This window comes from Giraffa tippelskirchi, chromosome X, assembly GCF_054371585.1.
Source record: "Giraffa tippelskirchi isolate mGirTip1 chromosome X, T2T-mGirTip1v1.2.pri, whole genome shotgun sequence".
Taxonomy (NCBI): domain Eukaryota; kingdom Metazoa; phylum Chordata; class Mammalia; order Artiodactyla; family Giraffidae; genus Giraffa; species Giraffa tippelskirchi.
Window position 1 is genome coordinate 114205333 of NC_137289.1, and position 17272 is coordinate 114222604.

A 17272-nucleotide genomic window follows, 5' to 3' on the forward strand; every position below is an offset into this window, starting at 1 on the left:
ACCCAGGTCTCCTGTACTACAGGCAGATTCTTTACTGTGTGAGCCACCAATACTGGTTCCCACAGGGGAAATGTCTGTGGGGGGTAAGGTAAGGGTCCCAGGCATTTCCAGCCAATAGCATCACTACTGAGGCTAAACCAAGACTTTCGTTGTTTCCTTTCATGCTGAGTGCTTCTTTCTCACTCCTCCTTGGGTCAAACGGGTCATGTGATAAGCAGTCAGTGGTCACAGGACCACAGCCAGACTAGAAGTCTCCACAAGAGAGTTACAGGCTCTAGCCACTTGTGACAAAAGACTGATTTGAACTCCTTCTAGATTCAAAAGTACAACTGAGGTATTAGATTTTTTAACAACGTGTGCTCAATGATAAAATAAGTGACAGGAAAGGATGAAGGTCCAGTGATGATCCCCACAGCTCTGTGTTAAGTTTCTACAAGACATCTGTCTGAGTCCACTGATGGCCATTAAATGCAGCACATGGGTGGTTTTTGACATATCAGCCCCTCTCCAGATTCAAAAATGGGGTGTGAAGAATTATGGTCCAGGGACTTTCTTGGTTAAGACTCTGCCCTCCCAATCCAGGGGGGGGTGAGTTCAGTCCCTGGGCAGGGAACTAAGATTCCCCATGACACCTGGTGCAGCCTAAAGAAAAAATAGAATTATGGCCGATATTTTATAAGTGTTGGTTTAGTTACGCCAAAGAGGCACACATAACCACGAAGCAATTATTTGGGATTTTTGTGCATCAAACTGCTGAGAGATGGAGAAGGGTGGTGATCGTCATAAGACATCACAAAGTACACTCTTGTTGGAAAAAAGCATACACAGCTATCAATGGTTATTTGGAGAGTTGACCAAGGGACAGCAGTTTGGGAGAGAGGGGCTAAATAACTCCCTAGGAAAACTTACTTTAGTCCTAGGTGGAAAGGAAACCCAAGCTTCTCTTTTATCCCCAGGGTGAAATATTGATTATCCCCATTGATAGAGGATGACAGATCACGAACTCTTGAGAAAACATCATCTACAAATTAGACCAACAGAGTATAAATCAAGAACAACTCAGCTGGGGGAGGGGTGGCAGCACATGACAGGAGTGATACTTAACCCCCTCATCTCCGCTATGGTCAGAGACTTGGCAGCCTGCTGAGGAAAGGTTTTGTTCAAACAATAATCCTCTATGATTTTGAAAATTTACTTAAATTCCTTTCCTAGTAGAAACTGAGCAAGGAGAGACTGTTGTGTGTGGTTGGGTAGGGACACCTGGCCTGGCTGAAGGTTGGAACGGTGCCAAGACCAAGGGGGGAGGGGTTACTGAGCTGCTACAGAATCAAGAACAGCTATTTGTCTGCACCTCTTTGTTCTTAAAACTAGGAGAGGCATCGAGCAACAGCATGGCTCTATGTCTGATTCACACCCCATTTTATTGAACAGAGGGTTTCCCTGAGCTCCCTGGTGGCTCAGATGGTAAAGACTGCCTGCAATGCAGGAGACCTGGATTCAATTCCTGGGTCGGAAGATCCCCTGGAGAAGGAAATGGCAACCCACTCCAGTATTCTTGCCTGGAAAATCCCATGGACAGAGGAGCCTGGCAGGCTACAGTCCATGGGGTCTGTAAAGAGCCGGACATGACTGAGTAATGAACACTTTTCACTTTTATGTATTGTACAGGTGACTGAGGTCACAGGAGTGTAGCTGAGAGTCAGATCTGACTTTACTCCACTTTTCACATCATCTTGGACAAGAAGTTTGTACTGAGGACTTTTCAGTTTCCTTGTGTGGGCAAAGATAAAAACAAACCTACCTATCTCACAAAATTGTGAGCATGAGCAAAAATGCAGGAGGTCAGCTGGTCTGGTGAGGACGCATCAGATCTTTCACTGAGACTGGCTCCCTGGTCACCTTGACTGCCCAGTGCTCATGGTGGCTAGGCTCCCGAACACTGGGCTTCATGGAGAGTGCTGCCAGGAAACCCTGCCCCGGGGCCTTTTGAGTCTGTATTTGGGAGGTGAAGCCATTTTCCACCCCCACAGATGTCTCAAACAGGGTGTTCCAGGCCTTTCTGAGCCCACTGTTGTTGCTCCTTTCTTTATATACTGTTTTCCAAAGGTGAAGAATTACTTGGAGAAGGAGGTGTTAAGCGCCCGGCGTGATGTGTGGTGTACTAGACACAGAGGCCTCGGACTCCCTCCAGCATAGAGACCTCACAGTCCAGTTGGGAAGACAAAATGGGACGATGCTTGGACCATCTCTTTAACTCTGGACCAGCATCCTCCTCTTCTGGGCAGCTGCCTCACACAAACACATCCTCCACTGATGGGGTTCCAGGGGGTGCCCCTGTTCCTACATGACCCACATCTCCCTCACCACAGGGGTCAGTCAGTCTCACTCCCACTCCTTATGCCTCCAGTTGTTGGCTGAAGGCTGAGCACCTGAGGACTAGAGTGGGTTTGTTCCCCCAGCACTGAAGGAAATGGAAAAACATACCTTGTGCTTCATCATGTGTCCTTGAGGGATTTTTCATTCCACTCGCCAAGAGGGAAAAGGGGAGGAGGATTGATATACACTATTGATGAATGTAGCAAAAGAATTGGAGAATGATGATTCAGCTTTATCTAGACTTTTTTAACCTCTAGGTCTGCATTTTCACCAAGAGGAAATGCTGTGGGACTACAGTAGCTTATAACCTGTAGTAATCCAGAATTTGCTTCCTGGCTAACTAGTCAGGGTATGCTAACTGCTGCAACAAATATTCTGAGACTGATTAGCTTAACATAGTACATTTTTTACTTTCTGTTCTTACCAAGATCCAGCACACACTGGTGGGAAAGACAATGGGGATGGAGTCTTCTTACATCATTCAATGGCTCAGGAAGGGTAACCATATGAGAGAAACTCTGAGATAACTGTGGACCGGCTCTGCAGAAGAGCAAGGAACAAAACAAAAAGACACAATCGGTCTAGAAGAGATACAGAAAAGTTGTCCAATGTCAGAAAATACCACGCTTTTGGCATCTCGGATGGTTCTTATCTTACCTGCAAGCTCCAAACCATGCATCCCAGAGAAGATGGCTCCCTAATTGACACGCTCCACCCTCCCATTCAGAGAAGACTAACAGTGGAATGGATGTCTTGAGTGTAGCTCAGATCCAGGCTAATTTCCGAGGCTAATCAAATGAGTCCTTGACTCCCAAATATGGATGCACAAATGCTGACCAGATATGTGAGGAAAATGGAAGAGAAGATCAGAATGAATAAACAGAATTATTTCTGGAGAAAAAATAAATATACTACAGGAAACAGAACACAACATTACCAAATATCCAAATGTATATACTCCGAACTGTAAAGACAACACTGGGTTTATAAAATGACAACAGGGTGCTATAAAAGGGAACAATTAGAGAATAACAGAAAGTCCTTGGAAAAAGAGTATTAGGGCAACATTAAACAATTAGTAGACCCGAAGTCCTCAGCTCACAGCGGCTGTGCCTCACCCTGGATTTGATAGACAGTGGTCTCGCCCTGCCCACAGATCCCAACCACGGATCCCGCCCACCCACGTGACCTCTTCCTTAACCAATCTCAAGCCCTGGCATAGACCCCGCCCACCAGACGCCATTACCCGTCCATCCCAGAGTCCACACCCAACCACCTGCCATCTGGCCCGGAGCCCGCCTCCATCCACCCACATCGTCCACCATGGGAAGGCTACGAGGAGGCCGCAGGCGTTCGCGCCCCCGCCGATGCCAGCCCCGCTCACGCCTCACCCGAGCCGCCATTCCCTGGGTCTTGGAGTCGCCCGCCATGCTGCCCACACCGCCCTCGCAGGTACCTCAGAACTACCGCCCCGAGTGTGAGGCCGCAGTCAACAGCCACGCCGCCCTGGAGTTCCACGCCTCCTTCCAGTGCCTGGCCGTGGCCTCCTACCTCGACCGTGATGACGGGGCCTTGAAGCATTTCTACCGCTTCTTCCTGCTGCGCTCCCACGAACACAGCAAGACAGCCGAGAGCCTGATGTTCCTGCAGAACCAGCGAGGGGGCCGCATCTGCTTCCTCAGCACCAGAAAGCCCGAGACCAAAGAGTGGGAGAGTGGACTCCAGGCCATGCAGAACACCCTGCACCTGGAGAAGCGCATCAACCAGAGCCTGCTCGACCTGCACCGGCTGGCCAGCGACAACAGCGACGCCCACCTGTGCCACTTACTGGAGACCGGCTACCTGGACCAGATCAAATTCATCAAGGAGCTGGGGGACCATGTCAGCAACCTGAGCAACGTGGGGTCCCAGGAAGGTGCCCTGGCAGAGTACTTCTTTGAGAAGCTCACCCTGGGAGATGGCGACAAGGAGGACTGAGCCTGGACTGGACTTTTCCCCCGAGTCCTGGGTGAGTGCCCAAGGTCACCCTGCCTGCTATGCAGTCTGCAGTATTGCCCTGCAGAAAAACTTCACTTAAGTTTTCCTTCTTTCAGTGTTACCAGTTATTCCAGTAAAGTTATTGCTTCTAAGGAAAAAAAGGTCTCTTGTTGATTTCATGTGTCCAAACTCCTAGCTTTTCAAGTTTTAAAACAGGTATCCAGGAGTCTATCCAGCTACCAGTGTCTTGTCCACAGGCAGTTCAGGATCTCCACAGACAAAGGGAGAAGGGCTTCCATGGGACCCTGAAAAATAAAAATGTACCTTCCATGGATTTCCTTGGTGGCTAAGACGGTAAAGAGTTCACCTGCAACGGGAAATCTGGGTTCAATCTCTGGGTTGGCAAGTTCCCTTGGAGGATGAAATGGCAACCTACTCCGATATTCGTTTCTGGAGACTCCCATGGACAGAGGAGCCTGGTGGGATCCAGTCCATGGGCTCTGAAACAGTGGGACAAGGCTGAGCGACTTAAGCACACACCCATGCTAATAAACAATGTGGTACATGGGGTGGGGGTGGGTGAGGTGTGGCCCTGGTGAATGTAGGTGCTTGTGAATAGAATAGCTTTAAAAATATGGCCTGAAAATCATGATTGGGGTTGATCTCCTGAAATCGTGAAGGGGATGAGATTGAGAAGGGACTGAAATAATGGGGTCTTCATTTTGTTTGAATCAGAGTTCTGGGTAGCAAGATGGGGGCCCCGGATGTTGGCATAGCAGACTCTCGCTCTGACAAGCTCACCCTTGGCTACAGTGACAATCTTAACTGTAGGAGGGCTGGCTTTCTTACAGACACTTCCTGTGGTCACTACTGATGAGCATGGATGCTGCTCTTACACAAGATCTACCTGTGATTTTTTTACTTAAACTGCACTATGTTGCAGTAAAGTTATTTGTTCCACTCAAAATTTACCTCAATAGAAGGGCTGAAAAATATAAGCTCATGGATGAAGGTCAACTTGTGATATTGAATAAAATGAATCCCCGTGAATGTGAAGTCAGTGGTACCAGGTGCACTGAGGAATGTAGAGAGGGAGGGGTTGAAACTTGGAGACCAGTTAGTACATATCATAGCTGGTCCAGGTGAAAGACAGTGGTGATTGAATTGGCGTGGAGGCTTAAAAAATGAAGAGATATAGACACTTTGCAGGTGGATCTGGATACATCAGCAAGATTTCTTCATGGAGCAGAGAGGAAGAATGAGATATGAATAAGATAATCTAACTTTTAATTTAGCCTGGGTTGATGGTGGTGCTAATTATTAATTGGGAGTCTTTTGCCAGGGTCACAGCTGGGATGGAAGGGTGGAGAAGATATGTCATGTAAAATCTGAGATGCATATCAGACATCTAAGTGGAGCTGTTAGGCAGGAAGTCAGAAAAATGAATTTGGAGTTCAGGGTGTGCAGCAGCTTCAGAAAAAGACCTATGGGAGATATCAGCCTATATAGATTGTGTTGCAGTCACGGGAATGAAAAACCTCACTGGAGAGTGGACAAGGAGCATGGCAGAGCCCAAGCTCAGGGTAACTAACACGTAGAAGCAGGGCTGAGGTGATGAAACAGCCAGAGGGGTGCTGACCTTACCTTCACTATTAGCTCACTGCAGACTGTGCCCACCTGTGCCCGAGATCAGCCTGTTTGGGACCTCAGTGTGGCTCCTGGTTTCTCCTTTCAGAACGGGGACAAGAATGAACTTTTTGTGAGTATGTAGCAAGAAATTTCCCAGGTAAAAAACAAAACAAAACCAGAATTCTTAAGAAAATGATAGGGACTTCCATGGTGGTCTAATAGTTAAGAAGCTGCCTGCCAACACAGGGGATATTGGTTCTATCTCTGGTCTGGGAACTATAATTCCACATGCCTCAGGAGAACTAAGGCCACGCGCGGTAACAAAGACCTAGCACAGCCAAGAAAATCATCTTTTTTATTTTCTATTTGATCAGATGAAATCTGTACACATATAAACCCTAATATTGTCTTTGCCTAAGAAAAACACTCAAAATATGTTTCTTCTGTGCCTAGGCGTAGTTAATAAAAGTTCAAATTTTACAGATTTTGCATGCCTTATCAAGGACACATGATCAATCTGAGTTTCTCTAAAGTTTGCATACTGCTTTCAAAATTTACTAATATATGAACAAGCTTAGCTAGAAAGGAATCAACTTTCCCATTTCAACATGACTGCATTTGAATATTTTCTTCAAATGAGGATTAAGTCTCTTCAGATAAGTTTCCAGAGAATGTGCTTGTTCTTTTGTTCTTAGACAACCCCTGTCCTTTCACTCTGTTCCTTTCTCTGCTCACATTGAGGACCTCTCCTCTCTCTGACGGGCGTTCCCTGGTGGATCAGATTGTAAAGAATCTGCCTGCAATGCAGGAGACCCGGGTTTAATCCCTGGGTCAGGGAGATCCCTGGGAGAAGGGAATATTTACCCACTCCAGTGTTCCTTTGTGGTCTTTATACTTTGGAGAAAGTATTTTTTATTTATCTTTTCTTTGCCACTGGGGGTCTCTTGCATTTTCACCAATCTTGTCACTGTACTAACTGAAAGGGAAAAATCCTTTGTAACTGCACGATTGTCAAGTACTACCCTAGGAATCAGGAGAACAGACTGCTCTTTTCACTCCTGTAGACTCAGGCCCAAGACTGAACGTAAGTTTCTGGGTGACAAGTTTTCCTGGCAAAGCTTCTGCCACATTGTGTTTCAACTAGCTTTTCCTTTAAATCGGGCCCTAGAACCCTTTTTGCCTCTTCTTCTGCAACTCAGGTTGTCTGAGCCTCCTCTTTCCATCATGAGCTATAGTTCACTCCTCACAGCTGGGAAACATAGGAAGGATGTAGAGGTAGTCTTGATCTCATCTATGACGGTGGGAGAGGAGTAAGTCGGGGTGTGTGGAATGGGAAGAGAAGAACACCTTAGGGCTACAGATAAAATAATAATTAAACTTGATAAATCACCATGCACTTTGCCACCGAGGGTGACAAGCTTTGCTGTACACTGGAATTGCCTATAGAGCTTTTAAAATGTTGGCTGCCCCAGACACATCCCAGACCAATTACATGAGTCCCTGGGGCAGGCCCCAAACATCCCAGGCAATTAAAGCCAGCATGAGCACCTTGCTCCTCAAACTGTGCTGTGGGAACCAGCAGTGGCCACCTCGCCTGACAGCCTGGTAGATACTCAGCAGTCCTAAGTTTTAAGCGCTACCCCAGGCTTCCTGAAGCAAAATCGACAGTTTAACAGGGTCCCAGGTGATGAATATGCACACTGAATTTTGAGAAGCATTCTTTAGCATCCTAGTTGTCAAACATGGATGGCTCCACCGTGGAATCACGCGCGGCACCGGTAAATAATGCTGATGCCTCGAGATGAACTCAGCATACCCTCGTGTTACGACTGAAGCAAACACAATAAAAACGTAATGTATCGTCAACAGCAGTTATGCAAAGGACCTTGGAAACCTCTTCTTGCATTTGATGTTTCACACACGGTGACACAGAGACACCAACAGACATCCGCACACTTTAACCATTGTGTTTTATCACAGCTTCTGCACTTCACTTTTTCCCAGGTGATACAATCACCTCTTTCACCCGCCTCCTCTATGGGAAAGTTCTTAAAGGTGGCAAGCGAGATGGAGCCTGGACTCTCATAGGCGCTTCAGTGATAGGCAAGCCTGCTGCTCAGCACCAGGGGAAAAACACTTAGGAGCCTCTGACCAAATGGGCTCCAGTCTTGGAATTGCTGGGACAGCTTCCTTGGTAGCTGGGTGCCACGTGTGGCTTTCAAGCTACCATTTGTGAAAACTATCTCTAAGGGATGGCTTCTTTTTCAGTATTCCTTAAGTGAACCTTCAAACCCAAGCTGGTAATCCTGGAGATGGTCCATTCTCCTCCGTGGCTTCTCCAGCAAATTCTTATAGCCAAACTGTGGATAGTCACTGCCGCCTTTGCTCTAGAAATTAAACTAGGCTCGGGCTTCCTCTCTTATACCTCTTATGGTATAAGGTATAAGGTGTAAGGTTTCGGGTGGGGGTGGGAATGAGAGTAGGCCCATTTTTAAGACAGGACAATCCATAGACTGTTCTCAGCTCTTGGGTTTGAAACCTGTCATAATGACTAAGCCTTTCACTTAAGGGTTGTCTGGTCTCTCTCTCCTAAAAACATCCATTCTCAGAGGGGCTGGCTAACCCTTCAGAACCAGCACGAAAGTGGAGAGTGGTTGAGGGGCAAGGCTCTCGTGTGCCTCGATTTTTCCTACCAAGAGACAAAGTGTACTGTGAGCCCAGACTGGCAAACCCTGCTGCTTCCCCTTCAACACCCATCAAAGCAATGTTTTTCCAGGTGCCGCCAAATTTCCCACATCACCCAGACCTCGCATTTCTCAGAAGACTGAGGGTTCAGCCCCATCCGTGAAGGCTGGGAAGAGGTGGCAGGCATTTCCTACTGGCACCTGTGCTGGGCTCTTCGTGGTTTTGCTGGCGTAAAAGTCAATTAGCTTGAGCCATACAGTGGTGGAAACTGGTCCGCCAACCTCAGAGGTCTGGCTGCACGAAGGGCCTTTCTTCTGAGGACGTACTTCCAGATGGAGAACTCTTGGTGGTCCTCCCATTAGCTCTGCCTGGCACTGGCGTTATCAACTCCCCTCAGATCAAGAGTAGGCAGGTACAACAAGTGGGTTCCCAATGTCTGACCTCAACCGGTTTTTCTAAGTTATTCTGCAGAATACGAATTTGCAGAAGAGAAGGAACATATGGTTCAAGGGGAAGATCGAACCTCAGAAAAAGCCTGTAATGCCTGGGTCAGAGCCTAATGACGATCCTGACTGAATTCATGTGGCTCCTCCTTCAGTGCCTCCCACACTTCCCCTGCCATAAAAAGTGAGAATCCCTCCACAAAGTTCAGAGCTTCCATCAACACTCCTCCGAAGGCCACAGATACACACATACCCCTGTACCCTTCCTCACCAGCGAGGCCAAGGGCCTCCCCATCCTTGAACCCACCAGGGTACTAAATTTGGCACAGGGAGTCCTCAGCCTCAGGCAAGGCAATACCAAATGAAACAAGTTCCCAAAGCGCTAGATGATCAAGGTCAACCCAGGGCATTCGTGCATGTACACTCTCCATTTTCTACCTCAGATCTTACATAATTAGAGGAAAAAAAGCATACATGGGGCACAGCTTTCTGTATCTGGCTGAATCCCCTATACCCTTGAGGGGTGGGCTTGGGAGTGCGGTAGGAAATCTAACAAAGTTAAATGCCCAAATGACGTTCTCACCAGAAAACGACGCTCAAGTACTCCTAGGTCAAGCCTGCAGCCTCCAAGCTGTGCTAAGACAATGGAGAGTCAAACTTGAACCAGAAGTCCCTGAAAAAATTCTACAAAAGGTCAGAGTGGATGCTTGAGGTGAAGGGGAGGCCAGGAAGAGCCAAGACCACTGAAGCAGTAGTAGGAAAACTCCAAGGCAGTGCCAGGTATCGAAAATGAAAAAGCAATAGCCTTTAAAGAGGCACGTGAAGTATAAAGCCTCTGACAACCACCGCTATTAAATGCCAAGTAATCCAAACTTAGTAGTGTACTGTTAGTCACTCAGTCATGTCTGACTCTTTTGCAACCTTAAGGACCGTAGCCCCCCAGGCTCCTCTGTCCATGGGACTCTCCAGACAAGAATAATGGATTGGGCAGCCATTCCCTTCTCCAGGGAATCCTCCAGACCCAGGGATCAAACCCGTGTCTCCCACGTTGCAGGCAGGTTCTTTACCCTCTGAATCACCAGGGAAGTCCTTTAAAGGCAACAGGCTCTCTGGAAGCAACATCCCAACGATACTTGCCCTCCAGTATCAACATCAAATAGTGCTACCAGCCAACTGGCCCTGTGATTGCTCCTACATAAAACCATCTGGATATGGGCAATGTGCTCCCAGGATCTATGCAGGGACTGCCCTCATGGTTGTGCCTAAGTAGCATCCATAGATCGCCTGTAGCCTGGGATATAAATGTGCCCAGAATATTCACGTGCTTTGGATGAGCTCACCTGGGAAGCAAAGGAAAGCCACTCACTGTACTGCTAAAGATGCCCTTGACGACCCCAGAGAGCTCTCAACAATTTGTTCCACAAGCAGCAGGCATCAGCGATGCCCTGCAGCCCTCTATGTCAGGCTAGCCTATGCCCAGCCAATGACCCATACCGTATATCCACATGGGTTCCCACACCTGGGTGGCCTCCACTCCAGAGGACGTCACTCGTGACTGAGACAGACTCATCGCTGGAGACGATACCATCCCAGGCGACACCGTCCTAGGCCAGGAGTTCACCACCGGAGACGCCTATGCCTCATCCCCGGGACATGACACCCCAGGGCCATGGTACCGTGTTGGAGATGTAGCTGCTCACCCAGATGGCTTGCTCCCCAGTTCACACGGTGGAACACTGCAATGGGGACTGAGACGTTCCAGAAACAATGGACCAAGTGCACCGCCTGATGGCACCAGAGGACGAGCCGCTACGATGTTATCTGGCGGAACTTGCTGGGTGCTTGCTGGCTGAGCCAACCCTGGACCAAGAGGCCCGTCCGACTGTCACTCAGTTCTCAGGCCAGAAGGTGCACCCAAAAACAGACAGCTCTCCTGCCTGCAAATCCTGAAGGCCGTTCATATCCTCATCTCCTAACTCTGCTGTCTCAGCATCACAGGCTGGACTGTACTCTAAGCACCATAGTTGTTTTGTTTTGTTTGCCTGCACTGGGTCTTAGCTGCAGTGTGTGGGATCTAGTTCCCCAACCAGGGATTGAACCCAGGCCCCCTGCACTGGGAGCTTGGAGGTGTAGCCACTGGACTACCAGGAAGTCCCCTGAGTTGGTTTTTTAATTTTTTTTTTTTTTTATCGTAACGTAAGTGCCTGATCTTAAGCTGTGGACGGCTTAGGCATCCACGTCACAGACAGCTGTCTTAAATAAACATCGTGCCAGCTAACACACTAGACCAAAGCCAGGCTTCTCCATCCCAGAAGTTTCCTTTGTTTTAGAGACCACCGGTTGACTAGGATAACTGACCATCTGACCACTTGTTTTCCCCTTCTGACGCTTTAAGGCACGCTCATGTTTTAAGTTCACCAAGAAAGACTAAATCTGTGACACGCCAGGCATCCCATCCTAGACCCCAATAAAAGCGACCCAGGCTGCACCTATACTCACGCTCTACCCAAGACCTGGCTGTGCAGCCCGATGCATGCCGGGCATCCTCCAGGACCTGTGAGTAAGTAATAAGCCGTGTTTTCTTTTCAAAGTTCCCTAAGAGTTGTTACTGAGGCACCGCTTACAATCACAGTAAGAACCACAAGGCAGGGGAGGGGGGCGGTGAAATCACAATGAAAAACGTGGAAGTGTTAGTCGTTCGGTCGTGTCGGACTCTGTGCGACAACACTGACTGTAGCCCTCCGGGGTCCTCTGTCCGTGGGATTCTCCAGGCCAGAAGACTGGAGTAGATAGCCACTCCCTTCTTCAGAGGAACTTCCAGACGCAGGGATCGAACCTGGGTGCTTAACTCCCAAATATGAATGGACAATTGTTTACCAGATATTTGACGGAGGTGAAGGAGATCATGATGAATGAACGTAACTGTTTCTGGAGAAAAAAACAAATATGCTGCAGGAAGCAGAAGAGAACATTACCAAAATACCCAAATTCATATTATCAGAATTGTGAAGACGACAGTGGGTTTATAAAATGGCAACAGGGTGCTATAAAAGGGAACAAATTAGAGAATAAGACAAAGTCCTTGGAATAAAAGCATTAGGGCAAAACTAAAAACTTAGTAGGTGCGAAGTCCTCAGCTCAAAGCGGCTGTGCCTCACCCTGGCTTTCATAGACAGTGGTCTCGCCCTGCCCACCCACCTGACCTCTTCCTTAACCAATCTCAAGCCCAGGCACTGACCCCGCCCACCAGACGCCACTACCCGGTCATTCCAGAGCCCGCACCCAGCCAGCTGCCGTCTGCCCCGGACCTCCGGTCGCCCGTATCGTCCACCATGGGGAGGTTCCGAGGAGGCTGCGGGTGTCGGCGCCGGCGCCCGCGCCCCCGCCGATGCCAGCCCCACACACGTATCATCCAAGCCGCCATTATCTCGGCCATGCAGTCGCCCGCCATGCTGCCCACACCGCCCTCGCGGGTGCGCCCGGAGTGTGAGGCCGCGGTCAACAGCCACGCCGCCCTGGAGTTCCACGCCTCCTTTCAGTGCCTGGCCGTGGCCTCCTACCTCGACCGTGATGAGGGGGTCTTGAAGTATTTCTCCCACTTCTTTCTGCTCCGTTGCCACGAGCACGGCAAGACAACCGAGAGCCTGATGTTCCTGCAGAACCAGCGTGGGGGCCGCATCTGCTTCCTCGACTGCACAAAGCCCAAGACCCGACAGTGGGAGAGCGGCCTCCAGGCCATACAGGACGTCCTGCACCTGGAGAAGTGCGTCAACCAGAGCCTGCTCGACCTGCACCAGCTGGCCACCGACAGCAGCGACGCCCACCTGTGCCACTTCCTGGGGACCGGCTACCTGGACCAGCAGGTCAGGTTCATCAAGGAGCTGGTGGACTATGTCAGCATCCTGAGCAACATGGGGTCCCCGGAAGGTGCCCTGGCAGAGTACTTCTTTGACAAGCTCACCCTGGGTGACGGCGACCAGAAGGACTGAGCCTGGACTGGCCTTTTCCCCCGAGTCCTGGGTGACTGCCCAAGGTCACCCTGCCCGCCATGCAGACCGCAGGATTGCCCTTGCAGAAAAAGTTCACTTAAGTTTTCCTGCTTTCAGCGTTGCCAGTTCTTCCAATAAAGTAATTGTTTCCTAAGGAAATAAAGGTCTCGTGTTGATGCATGCGTGCAAACCCTTAACCTTTCAAGTTTTAAAACAGGTATCCAGGAGGCTCTCCAGCTACCAATGCCCTGTCCACAGGCAGCTCAGATCTCCACAGAGGGAAGGAAGAAGGGGATCCACGGGACCCTGAACAAGACAAAAGGTACCTTCCCCTAATAAACAATGTGGATATGGGGTGGCCGTGGGTGAGCCCAAGCCCTGGTGAATGTGGGTGCCTGTGAATAGAGGAGCTATAAAAATATGGCCTGAAAATCATGATTGGGGTTGATCTCCAGAAATAGTGAAGGGAATGGGATTGGGAAGGGACTGAAAAAGGAGGTCTATTTTTTTGAAGCGGACTTCTGGGTAGCAAGATGCGGGCCCTGGATGCTGACAGCAGAGTTCCTTTCTGAGAATCTCCCCCTGGATTGCAGTGACAATCTAGTGTAGCAGGGCTGGCTTTCCTAGAGACACACTTCCTGTGGTCACCACTGTTGAGCATGGATGCTGCCCTTTCAAAACATCCACCTGTGATTTTTTTACTTGAACTGTGCCACCCTGCAATAATGTAACATTGGTACCACTCAAAATTTACCTCAATCGTATTGAGGGCGATTGTATATAACCCTACTAGGTTGAAAAATATAAGCTCATGAATGAAGGTCAATTTGTGATATTGAATATAAAGTAAAATGAATCCCCCTGAATATGAAATCAATGGTACTGGCTGCACTGAGGAATGTAGGTGGGGGGGGGGGTTTGAAGCCGGGAGGCCAGTTAGTAGGTGTCACAGCTGGTACAGGGGAAAGACAATGGTTGTTGGAGTGGAGTGGAGGATGAAGAAATGAAGAGATGTAGACACACTGCAGATGGATTTAGATACATCAGCAAGGTATCTTCATGGATCAGAGAGGATGAGTGAGATATGGAGAAAATAAATTATCCTGGGTTGATGGTGGTTCCATTTGATCAATATGGGGCCTTTTGCCAGGGGCACAGCTTTGATGGAAGGTTGGAGAAGGCATGTCATGTCAAATCTGAGATGCATACTAGATATCCAAGTGGAACTGTCATGCAGGTAGCCAGAAAAATGAATCTTGAGTTCAGAGTGGATATCAGCTTGAGAAACAGACCTATGGGAGACATCAGCCTATATAGATTGTGCTGTGGTCATGGGAGTGGAAAACCTCACTGGAGAGTGGACTAGGAGTATGGTAGAGCCCAAGCCCAGGGTAACTAACATGTAGAAACAGCCAGAGGGGTGCTGACCTCACCTTGACCATTAAGCTCACTACAGACTGCGCCCACCTGTGCCCACACCCCCTGGCCTCAAATCAGCCTGTTCGTGACCTCAGTGTGGCCTCCTGGTTTCTGCGTTCAAAATGGGGAGAAGACTGAACTCTTTTATTTTTTGTGACTATGTAGAAAGAAATTTTCCAGTTTAAAAAAAGACGTTTCAAGAAAATGATAGGGTGGTCCACTGGTTAGGAAGCTGCCTTCCAACACAGGGGATATGGGTTTGATCTCTGATCCGGGAATTATGATCCCTTATGTCTCAGGAGAACTAAGGCCACGTGCAGCAACAAAGACCCAGCACGGCCAAAAAAAGAAAATCTTACTTTTTTTCCTCTTCCCCTTTAAAACTTCGGCCTCTCGGTCAACTGTAGTTGACCAAATGAAATCGCGACACCCGTAAACCCTAATATGGCCTTTGCCTAAGAAAAACACTCAAAATATGTTTCTTCTGTGCCTAGGTGTTGTGAACAAGGCAAAAGGTAAAATTTTACCGATCTTGCTTGTCTAAGACATGGTCCTCAGATGGACACACGGTCAATCTGAGTCTCCCTAAGGTTTGCAAACTGCTCTGAATATTTACAAATAATATTCAAATATTTGTAATATTTGAATATTTGTACAGGGCTCCTCCCTGTAGCTCAGACGGTATAGAATCTGCCCGCAGTGTGGAAGAGCTGGGTTCGATCCCTGGGTTGGGAAGATTCCCTGGAGACGGGAATGGCAACCCACTCCAGTGTTCTTGTCTGGAGAGTTCCATGGACAGAGGACTCCGGCGGGCTACAGTCTAGGGTTTCGCAGACTACCTACGTTGAATATTAACAAATAAAGAAACAAGCTTGGCTACAAAGGAATTAACTTTCCCATTTCGCCATGACTGCACTGGAATATTTTTTTTTAAATGAGGATTAAGTCTCTTCAGTTAAACTTCCAGAAGATGTGCTCGTTCCATTGCTCTTTGACAACCGGGGTCTTTTCGCTCTGTTTCTTTCTCTGCTCACATTGAGGATCTCTCCTCTCTGACGGGCATTCCCTGGTGGCTCAGACGGTAAAGAATCTGCCTGCAATGCAGGAGACCCGGGTTTAATCCCTGGGTCGGGGAGATCCCTGGCAGAAGGGAATGTCCACCCACTCCAGTGTTCTTGCCTGGAAAATTCCATGAACAGAGTAGCCTAGTGGGCTACGGTCCATGGGGTCGCAAAGGGTCGGACACGACTGAGCGACTAACACTTTCATTTTCCTCTCTCTGCCAATGTCTCAGATCCTACATATGTCAATTAACTGTTCTCCTCTAGATAGAAGAAGCAAGCACCAGGTGAGTAGCTGTTCATCTTCATAACTAGAAATTGACTTTTGGGTTGTGCTGCTGCTGCTGCTAAGTCACCTCAGTCGTGTCCGACTCTGTGCGACCCCATAGACGGTGGCCCGCCAGGCTCCACTGTCCCTGGAGGGCTTCGTTACTGCACAGGCTTTGCTCTCGTTGCGGGATGTGGGTTTCTTATTGTGGTGGCTTCGCCTATTGCACACCATGGACTCGAGGCGCTTGGACTTCAGGAGATGGGGCACGTGGGCTCAGCAGCTGCGGTTCCCCGGCTCTAGAGCACGGGTTCAGTAGTTGTAAAATGCAGGCTGAGGTGCTCTGTGAAATGTGGAATCTTCCAGGATCAGGGATCAAACCCAGGTTTCCTGCTTCGGCAGGCGGATTCTTTACCCCTGAGCCACCGGGGAAGCCCGAAGATCCCTCTTACTCTCCTGTTTTGGAGAAAAAGTTTGGTGTCGTGGATTCTTCCACACAGATGGCCTGGGTTCAAATCCCATTCTAGCCACTTACTAAGTTGAGGGCGTTGGGGAATGTTAATGACCTCTGTGCCTCTGGTTTCTCATATGTAAAACAGGGATCAAAAAACTATTGCTTAAAAGAGTAGATGGTTTATTATACGGTAAATGTTTAATTTAAATTTAAACATATTTAAAATTAGCATCTTTTAAATTGCCCTCAGGCAGGGCAGTATCAAATGAAACAAGTTCCCAAAGCGCTAGATGACCAAGGTCAACCCAGCGCATTCATACATGTACACTCTCCATTTTCTATCTCAGATGGGGGCAAGGAGCATATGTAGGGCACAGCTTTCTGAATCGGCCTGAATGCCCTATTCCCTTACCGGGGGAAGATCTAACAAAGTTAAATGCCCAGGTGACTTTCTCACCAGAAAAAGTAGATGCTCAAGTACTCCTAGGTCACGCCCGCACCCTCCAAGCTGTGCTATGACAATGGAGAGTCAAACTTCAACCAGAAGTCCCTGAAGAAATACTACAGAAGGTCAGAGTGGATGCTTGAGTTGAAGGGGAGGCCATGAACAGCCAAGGCCCCTGACGCAGTAGCAGGAGAACTCCAACCCGGTGCCAGGTATCGAAAATGAAAAAGCAATAGCCTTTAAAGAGGCACGTGAAGTATAAAGCCTCTGACAACCAAATGTATTAAATGCCAAGTAATCCAAACTTAGTAGTGTACTGTTAGTCACTCAGTCGTGTCTGACTCTTTTGCGACATTAAGGACCGTAGCCCACCAGGCTCCTCTGTCCACGGGATTCTCCAGACAAGAATACCGGATTGGGCGGCCATTCCCTTCTCCAGCGAATCCTCCCGACCCAGGGATCAAACGTATGTCGCCCACATTGCAGGCGGGTTCTTTACCCTCTGAATCACCAGGGAAGCCCTTTA

General features: G+C 48.6%; 2 pseudogenes across 2 annotated transcripts; both read left to right on the forward strand.

The window, feature by feature from the left end:
- The first annotated feature begins 3649 nt into the window (after positions 1 to 3649).
- On the forward strand, positions 3650 to 4514 carry LOC145535359 (ferritin heavy chain pseudogene; annotated as a pseudogene). Its single transcript, XR_014075385.1, has one exon. The product of XR_014075385.1 is annotated as a ferritin heavy chain pseudogene (transcript).
- A 7862-nt stretch (positions 4515 to 12376) lies between these two features.
- LOC145535316 (ferritin heavy chain pseudogene) lies at positions 12377 to 13262 on the forward strand (annotated as a pseudogene). The gene has a single exon (XR_014075363.1). The product of XR_014075363.1 is annotated as a ferritin heavy chain pseudogene (transcript).
- The last annotated feature ends 4010 nt before the right edge of the window (positions 13263 to 17272 follow it).